Source organism: Etheostoma spectabile, chromosome 7, assembly GCF_008692095.1.
Source record: "Etheostoma spectabile isolate EspeVRDwgs_2016 chromosome 7, UIUC_Espe_1.0, whole genome shotgun sequence".
Classification (NCBI taxonomy): domain Eukaryota; kingdom Metazoa; phylum Chordata; class Actinopteri; order Perciformes; family Percidae; genus Etheostoma; species Etheostoma spectabile.
The window spans coordinates 27,068,914-27,077,771 of record NC_045739.1 but is presented as its reverse complement, the minus strand read 5'-3'; the positions used below and the strand labels follow the sequence as shown (position 1 = coordinate 27,077,771).

Genomic DNA, 8,858 nt, shown 5'->3' with positions numbered 1-8,858 from the left:
CTCGACATACATTCCTCTGATCTTAACTATTAGTCAAAATAATTTATAATTTCTAATGAAGTTTGTTCTTCGAGGTCACATTATAGGTTATGAGGCGATGGAAAAAAGAAAATCTAAAGCTAGGTTAATTGAAATTGATAGTCAGCTATCAGATTTGGAGGCACTATATAGAGTGGACAATCAACCTGAAGTACTGAAGAAAATCACAGCATTAAGATATGAGTACTATTCTATATTGTCCAAATATTCTTGGGAAAGTTTTAGCCAATATATTAAAAGGAGCACATTTGTTCCATTATTCATCATGAACAGTCAGTTTTTTCCAGGTAGGCATTGTACTTTAACTTGCGCCGCCTGTTTCATATTCTGTATAAAGAACACACAGAAGAGACTAATAATTTGGTGGAATGGCCCTATGTCTTGTTTACGCTTAAAAAATTTGGTTTCGGGCCATCCTTTATGAGGTGGATTGAGATTATCTATTCACACCCTACCGCCTCTGTTATAACCAACCAAAATATCTCAAGCCCTTTTACAATCGGTCGTGGAACTCGTCACGGGTGTCCCCTCTCCCCTTTCCTGTTCGCAATTAGTATTTAACCGCTAGCAATCAGTATTAGACAAAGGCGTCTAATTTCTCCTATCAACATTAATGGACAAAAGCATCATATTTCACTGTAGGCTGATGACATTATTTTATTCATTTCCCACCCTCAAGCCTCAATACCTCATCTTTTTTCTTTAATTAGTAATTTTGGCAGATTCTCCGGATTTTCTGTTAACTGGGATAAAAGTGAGTTGATGCCAATTTCTAACCAAGCCAATATGACATTTATACAGTCTACTTATTTAAAAAAAAAACTTTAAAGACTTTTCATATCTTGGTATAACTGTGACTAAAGACCCTGATGACCTTCTACAGAAAAATTGGGCTAATAAGATTGAGCAACTTAAACAAAGTACACAATTCTGGAACACTCTTCCTATTTCTCTTGTTGGTAAGATCAATGCAATTAAGATGACTGCACTGCCACGTTTTCTGCATCTCTTCCTGTCTCTTCCATGTTACATTGCCCAGTACTACTTTAAACAATTAGATTCAATTATTGCTCCTTTATCTGGAACAACAAAGCCATCAGGATCTCTAAAAAACATCGATGTAAACCAAAACATGTTGGAGGCTTTGCCTTTCCAAATTTTACAATGTACTACTGAGCGGCTCATCTGTCCTTACTTGCCTGGTGGTGGAAAGGACCCCCCCCCTCCTCTTCTTATTCCTGCCCTGCTTGGCTATGCATAGAACCATTGCTTTGTAACAAGACTTCTTTTCTGGCTATGCGTAACAGCCCCACTGAAGTTAGTAAGTCACATTATGGTACTAGCTTTGTAATCAATGGCACCATGCGCACATGGGAGCAAATAAAGCTCCATATTAAGGCGCCAAGTGTATTTACCGATACTCCAATTTGTGAAAATCATGCTTTCATACCTGGCCTAAATGAAATTGCTTTTTCTGCTTGGAAACAGAAAGGCATTAAAAGCGTGAATGATTTATATATTGGGGAAAATTTTGCCTCATTTGGGCAGCTGCAAGCCAAATATAGAATACCGGCTTTTTTCAGTTACGTTTTTTCAGGTTTTTGCAAATTAGAGATGTTGTGAAAAAAAACATACCAAACTTTGAAGTTTTGAACAAACATAATACTCTTGAGGCAATTAACAAATTTGACCCGGGCTCCTGAGGGGTAATCTCTGCTTTCTTTCGTATGCTTCACAGTGGAGCTCATATGAACATGGAGGTGTATAAACGGGCATGGGCAGAGGAGTTCAATATGGAATTAAATGATGAAATTTGTGAAGAATGTCTACGTAATGTGCAAAGGTGTTCAGTTAACACTAGACACAATTTAATACCGTTTAAAACGCTCCATAGACTATACTATTCAAGAGAAAAGTTACACAAATGTTATCTTGATATCTCACCAGTATGCAACCAATGTAAGTCCCAGATAGGTACCCTAGCACATTCCTTCTGGGCACGTAGTAAACTTCAATCATACTGGAAGTGTATTTTTATGTATTTTTCTGAGGCTTTTGGTAAGAATTTGGTACCCAGCCCCTCATAGCAATCCTGGAGGTCACAAGTGTCCTCTACTCCATCAATAAATCTGAAAGAAGAGCCATTCAATTTGTGATGGTGACTGCAAAAAAGTTAATTTTACATGAATGGAAAATGGATTCTGTGCCTTCATTTAGTTTGTGGCTGCAAGAATTGTCAAATACTTTGCATCTGGAAAGACTGAGATTTTATAATGAAGACAGAGGAGACAAGTTTGATAAGACATGGGACCCAATATTGAATTACCTTAAAAATGTTAACCCAGACGTTGGCTATTTTATAAAACCTCACTGTCGAAATTACTATGTGATTTGTAGATGTCAAATTCATTTAACTTTATTATCTTAAGATGTTTTTGTTTATAGTATCCATCCTAACTATGACCGTGGAATATTATTGTAATCCAAGATGTGCATGTTCTTCATGTTCATATATTTCCTACTTGTAGGTTTCTTCCCTTTCCCTCCTTTTCTTATCTTTTCGAAAAGGCAATAAATATTTTAAAAAATTTTTTTTTAGTAAAATTTCTAGTAAACATAAAAGTTAGATCCCTTACAAAGGGTTAAGACAGGATTCCGAAAAACGTATGTAAAACTATGGTAGAGGGGTTTGAAAGACAACAGAGAAAAAAAACCGTTGAAAACACAATGAAAAATAGTAAAAAAAATAGAATCTTTTGACCTCGGAAAGACACCCAAAACTAGTGAATGAAATTTATTGGTTTAGAAAACCTGGTCTTTAAAAGCCAGATTATCTTATTTCGGTAGAAACAGGACTGCTGTCACAAAACGGAAATGTAGCCGGCTCAATTCCAACATGTCATATTCCTCCCCCCTCTCTCACGCAGCCCGGTCTGCCTGTTTCACTGTGATGTTAAAAAAGGCAAATATGACAAATTCTCTTAAAAAAATGTCTCTCAAGTAAAAACTTTTCACAGTAAACTTGAGCATTGAGTGCCCTCTACTGGAGTTAGAAGGGCCATTACAGTGAAGACTAACAATTCTTCTCCATGCACTGGATAAAGGACCAACTCGAGCATCAAGTAAAACATGAAACACAATGAAGTGTTCAGTGTTGCTGAAATGAATAGCATGACCTCATCAAGAGACACCTCAAAACATCGGTCTCTTTTGCTTCGAAGACAAATCAGAACAGAAAAGTTCCCTATAAGACACAGATTTCCAGACTTTAGTCTCTAATATGTATCAAGCACAAAAACACTAAAACCAACACTTCCAACAGAGAAACTTGATAGTGTCTTTAGATTGACCTCCCCTGCCTGATAAATACACGTCTTTTAAACTACCTGTTCCGAATTTGTACCGCAGGGTTCTTAGTTATTAGTTAGTAATCTGCAAGATCCAGCCGAGATAACCATGATGGCACAGACATTGGAACGCTACAGGTGACTAAACAACTTTTATTGTGAATGGCTGTTTATTGCAATCCTTATGGATTTCTCCATAAAAATAAAGCACCTGTCTTACCTGAGTGCAGACAGCGTGACACCCACACAGACATCACATTGGGAATCCACCTAGGTAAAGCCCGGAGTCCGTGTTGGATTTGCCAAAATGTGAAGATAACTTTTTTTTAACAAACAAGCTCATACTTTAACAACAGTTAGGAGAGTTTCAGGCATGACATCCTACAACATAAATCTTACTTTCTAGGATGTCTTCACTTACACATTTAAGCTAGGCTTTGGATCTTTACTCTAGCTTTCCACCGTGTTTATAAGGCCACTGCTTCACATATGCTAGTATGATTATCCATTTCATTGTTCTAATAGACAATTTGAAATTAAACAAAGCAGAATTAAAATATCCTTCATATAACTATGTATGCTTATACTGCCATACAGATATGGCATGTCTGTCTGTTGGTTTTCAGTGCATTGTATAAAAGAAACAAGGATCACATCAGTGAGTTCATATCAGTGTTTTTATGGGGGTCTGTGTGTTTGGGGCATAAACCAAACTCTATTGATTTAGATTGTTGCTTTAAAAAAACAGAAAGGGCCCAAAGTACATTTTAACAAAATCTCTGATGAAGGTCAAATTAATGACAAATAATATGGTTCTATGAAATAAACACCACTTAAAGACGTATTTAACCCTTGTGTTGTCCTCCCATGTCAAAACTGAAAATTTACAATTTTTTAACGCTTTTTCAACACTTTTTGACGCGTTTGAGATACTTTTTTTTCAACATTTTCTTCATTTTTGAAACACTACCGTCAGTAAATTGTACACACCACTAACAATATATCCTTTTTTTTGTCTTTTGACAAAGTTTCTTTAGGGGAAATAAAACAATAAACTAGTGAACTAATCCTACGTTTAACTTGCAAGAAGCATTATATGGCACCATCTGTGTGATATTTGGTCAATTCGGATGAAAGAATCCCAAATTTCTGATGTAGAAACTTTTAAACTTTTAAAAACAGATCAAATTTGACCCCAGGATGGTTAAATGATTATTAATTGCTATAAAGTGTCAATGGGCTCCATCATTTCATCCATGAGATCACCTTCTGGAGATTTTGCTTAAAAATGTAAACGTTATACTTTTGATATTTTGGGATAAATAAAAAAATAATAATATGTATGTAATGGAGGCTAACCAGTATTGTATACAAAGAGCAATTTTAAAGCCAGCTATGGTATTTTAATACTCTATTAACCATGACCTGTAGTAACCCACTGATAAGAGGCAGGGTAGCAGGTGAACACTGAGCGTTCACTAACGGAAATTAACTCTTACCATGCCAGTCAGTCGGTGCCATAGAATGTGCGCAATAATTCCACTCCTTTGTGAAGTTTAAAGTAGGCCTATATCTTGTTTGTGTAAAAATATCAGAAATTTGTTTATCATTTCGTTTCTGTGCACGCCTGAACCAACGAGCCATTTCCTTGTTTATTTCCCCGCCTGCTGTGATTGGTCCACTAAAGAGCGCACGCGGACAGAGAAGAAAACAGGTTAGGTTAGATTTTGTTTACCTCACTCTAAAAAAGCCTAACACCACGGGCCGAACTCGGCAGTATAGAAAACGGTGTGAACGTTTACATTATAATCTTAATCATGACACGTCAACAGGATTATAACATAGACAGTTAAAGAAGTGGACCAACAGATCCCGTCGCTCTGGCCTGAGACCAGTGAAGGATATTAGAAGCACTTTCCCGGTGAAGGCTAGGCGTTACTGCGCAGCCTCCAACTGAGCTTGACGACGTAGATCGTACGCAACCTGTCTGAAAGTTGTAAGTCTTCTGGTAGCAGTGCCAAGAGAAATCTCAATCATTACCAATCAGCAGAGACGGAGAGCGTTGGAAAGTAGTGGTGGGCGATACTGCAAAATTTGGTATCGATCCGATACCAAATATATATAGGGTCCGTATTGCCGATACCGATACCAATACGATACTTTTTACTTAAAACAATACTTTTGTGTAGGGGAGAGCATTTCATTATTTCTGAGGTGAATGAATGATCAATTCTTTAGGCAATATTTTTTTATTAATGTATTGAAGTGCACAAAATGATTAGTTATTAGGCACTGTAGAATGAATACAGCGAGTCGCTGCTCCTCTGCGCGTTGTGTCAGTGAGTCACGTGACGACACAACAACGAATAACAGCAGAGGAGCAGGAGGGGGAGGAGGAGCAATGTGGGCCGAGATGTGAAAGCGGCGTTTGCTCAGGAAGGTGGAAGACACAAGCAAAGTATAGTGAACGTAGAGGAGAGATATCTAAATTAAAATATCGATTAATTTACAGTTGTATCGATCAAATACCAATACCAGCGTTGGCATTGATACTATCGATATTTAGATCGATCCGCCCACCCCTATTGGAAAGGCAGCTTTATTTGTATAGCACATTTCAGCAACAGGACAATTCAAAGTGCTTTCCACAAAAACAGTTAAAAAACAGTTCAAAATTAAAAACAGATAAAACACGTGAATAAACAGTTAAAATAAGAACATTAAGACACATAAAACACAAGAATAAAAGTTACAGTGCAGCATAAGAAATTAAACATTAAAGAAATGAGCAGTCATTTAAAGAAAGGCAGCATCAAAAAGAAAGGTCTTCAGCCTTGATTTAAAAGAACTGAGAGTAGCAGCCGATCTGCAGGTTTCTGGGAGTTTATTCCAGATATGAGGAGCATAGGAACTGAATGCTGCTTCACCCTGTTTAGTTCTGACTCCGGGGACAAAAAGTAGACCTGTCCCAGATGACCTGAGAGGTCGGGGGGGGGTCATGTAGTAGCAGATCAGAAATGTATTTTGGCCCTAAACCATTGAGTGATTTATAAACTAGCAAAAGTACTTTGAAATCAATTCTTTGAGGCACAGGAAGCCAGTGTGAAGACTTCAGAACTGCAGTGATGTGATCCAGTCTCTTGGTCTTAGTGAGGACCCGAGCAGCAGTGTTCTGGATCAGCTGCAGCTGTCTGATTGGTTTTTTAGGGAGACCTGTAAAGACCCCGTTACAGTAGTCAAGTCTACTGAAGATGAAAGCATGGACAAGCGTAGGTATATGTAAGGAGATAACATAGGTGCAGGCTAATTATTGCTAACTAACATGCTAGTTAACATTAGTAATTAAACCTAAACAGCTGATGTAAATCAAAACAGTCTGCAAGCTTCTCCTGACAGTATGGTGATTTGTCGACTATGCAACAGCAAGTCGCTTGGTTATTGCACAATCCTTAGCCTACTTTATTTTTTATTTTTTTTTACAAAAACGTCTGCTACGGAGCCATAACGTGAGATACAAGGTAATGGAGCCTTTTATACATTGTTGCGTTTCTTTAGAAATAAACAACGGACAAATAGTCTTGAAACGCTTCAGATGTAAAGTTATTCACTGTCAAAGTGACGTCAAAAAGAATGATGCTAACGGCGGGTGATGGCTTCGTAGCATTAAAATGGCGCCATAAGGACCTACGCTTAGAGAGGAAGGCTAACCCCCTTAAATTATAACCATAGATTAGAAGTGTAATGAGTGTTGCCATATTATTGAACATGTATGTGAGTACCTAGCTCGCCCAGCCATATAGTCAGTTTGCTGTTTTCACCATATTTAGCTAACCGTTTTTACCACATGGCTTTATTGTAAAAGGCAGTGATGAAACAAATTTGATATACTACTTCATTTGGATATTTCTATCTTGTGTTTATACTCATATTACACCACAATAGGAAATATTTTACCCTTTACTTAGATTTGACACTATATACCGTTAATTTTTACATAATAAAATTCTTATATGATATGAGAAACAAAATGCTCTTTAACGTATTTGTTAGTGATAAAAACAGCAAGCCATTCTTAATCGCTCATTTATTTGAATGTTTGTATGATTTAAGATTGAATGTACAAATGGGCAAATCATATTATCTACATCCATCTTCATGTTCATTACATTACCACAATCTAAAAAGTAATATAAAACACGTGTATGATGTATGCACATATTGCTATTTGTTCTAGCACACACACATCTAGATTTAATCCAGTATAGACTAACGTGCCAATTAATACCGTTGTGGGCAGATTGATGACATTCAGCCATACAGCAGTGGTTGCTATGGTAATCCCCACGGCAGCTTTTACTTCAAGAAATTCTTCCTTTCTACAGCAAGCACCAGAGGGACTTTATTCAGTACAGTATATCAACAACGTGGGCCCTGACAGAGATAAGAGACCATACCTGATAAAGATCATTGACTCTGTAAATCAAAAGGTTGATATGTGTATGTCCAAGGTGAGGGTGGTGTGAACAACCCAGACATATTTTGTCTATCCTTAAGGCTTTGATGCATCTCTGCAATCTAAATTCCTAATTTGCAACACAGCACACATATCCCACTGATCTCTGAGGTTAAAGGAAAATATATTCTTTCAGGAAAATGCCAGCATTGATTATGTTCTACTAAATACTATAAAATAAACTGGCATTGGAGAAACATTGAAATCTGGCTTAAGGGTGTGGTAGGTCTGGGTGATATGACAATATCTATTGTCAAAACAATAAAGGTCTATCATGCTAAAAACCCAGGGGCCAAACTGTGTTCTGACAATAAACACCCCATCCATACTGGTCATCCATTTTTGACATTGTTAATACATGATGGATAAAGGAGGCCCGCGGGCAGTTTGTAGAAGACGCTGCCCTCAGAGACTTGTTATTGAGCGGGTAAGCCGTAATAATGAGAAATATTAGGGAAGGCATTGCATGAAGGAGGACTACAGACTTGCAAGTTGTACATACCTACATCACATGTTGGAATTTAGCATCAAAACCATAACATTATTCATTAGGTAGACAACTTTTCCATCCCCATCAGGTCTTCATCAGGCATTAAAACATTGCCTTTCTATGTAGCTAAAGTAATTTCTAACACAAACATCAATAATGTATCTCTACATCTCCATAACTGACATGTTTTGCTTTTAAAAGCACTGCTTGTGATATTTGACTTCATGGAGCAGGGCCTTTTAGGCTGAATCCCAACAATAAGGAGCCCCAAGTGTGGTTAAATTATTCACTCCGTTTGGTTTAATTATTCACTCTTATCTCTGGACTCAACATGTTGCACTTTGTTCATTACAGCTCAACCTCACTATTTCTTTTTCTATATGCTTGGGTTAGCTCTCTGCATGTCAAATGAAAAAGCACTGTGGTGTTTTATGAGCTGTCCTCCTGTCACCAGTTCCAGAGGACAGAA

At 37.4% G+C, this 8,858-nt stretch overlaps 1 long non-coding RNA gene across 1 annotated transcript; it reads right to left on the bottom strand.

Moving 5' to 3' along the window:
- Positions 1 to 236: 236 nt before the first annotated feature.
- LOC116691984 (uncharacterized) lies at positions 237 to 8,623 on the bottom strand. Its single transcript, XR_004332606.1, has 3 exons — positions 8,533 to 8,623; positions 3,423 to 3,425; positions 237 to 248 (listed from the first exon to the last, which is right to left on the bottom strand). It is a non-coding gene; the product is annotated as an uncharacterized LOC116691984 (long non-coding RNA).
- Between the last annotated feature and the right edge of the window lie 235 nt (positions 8,624 to 8,858).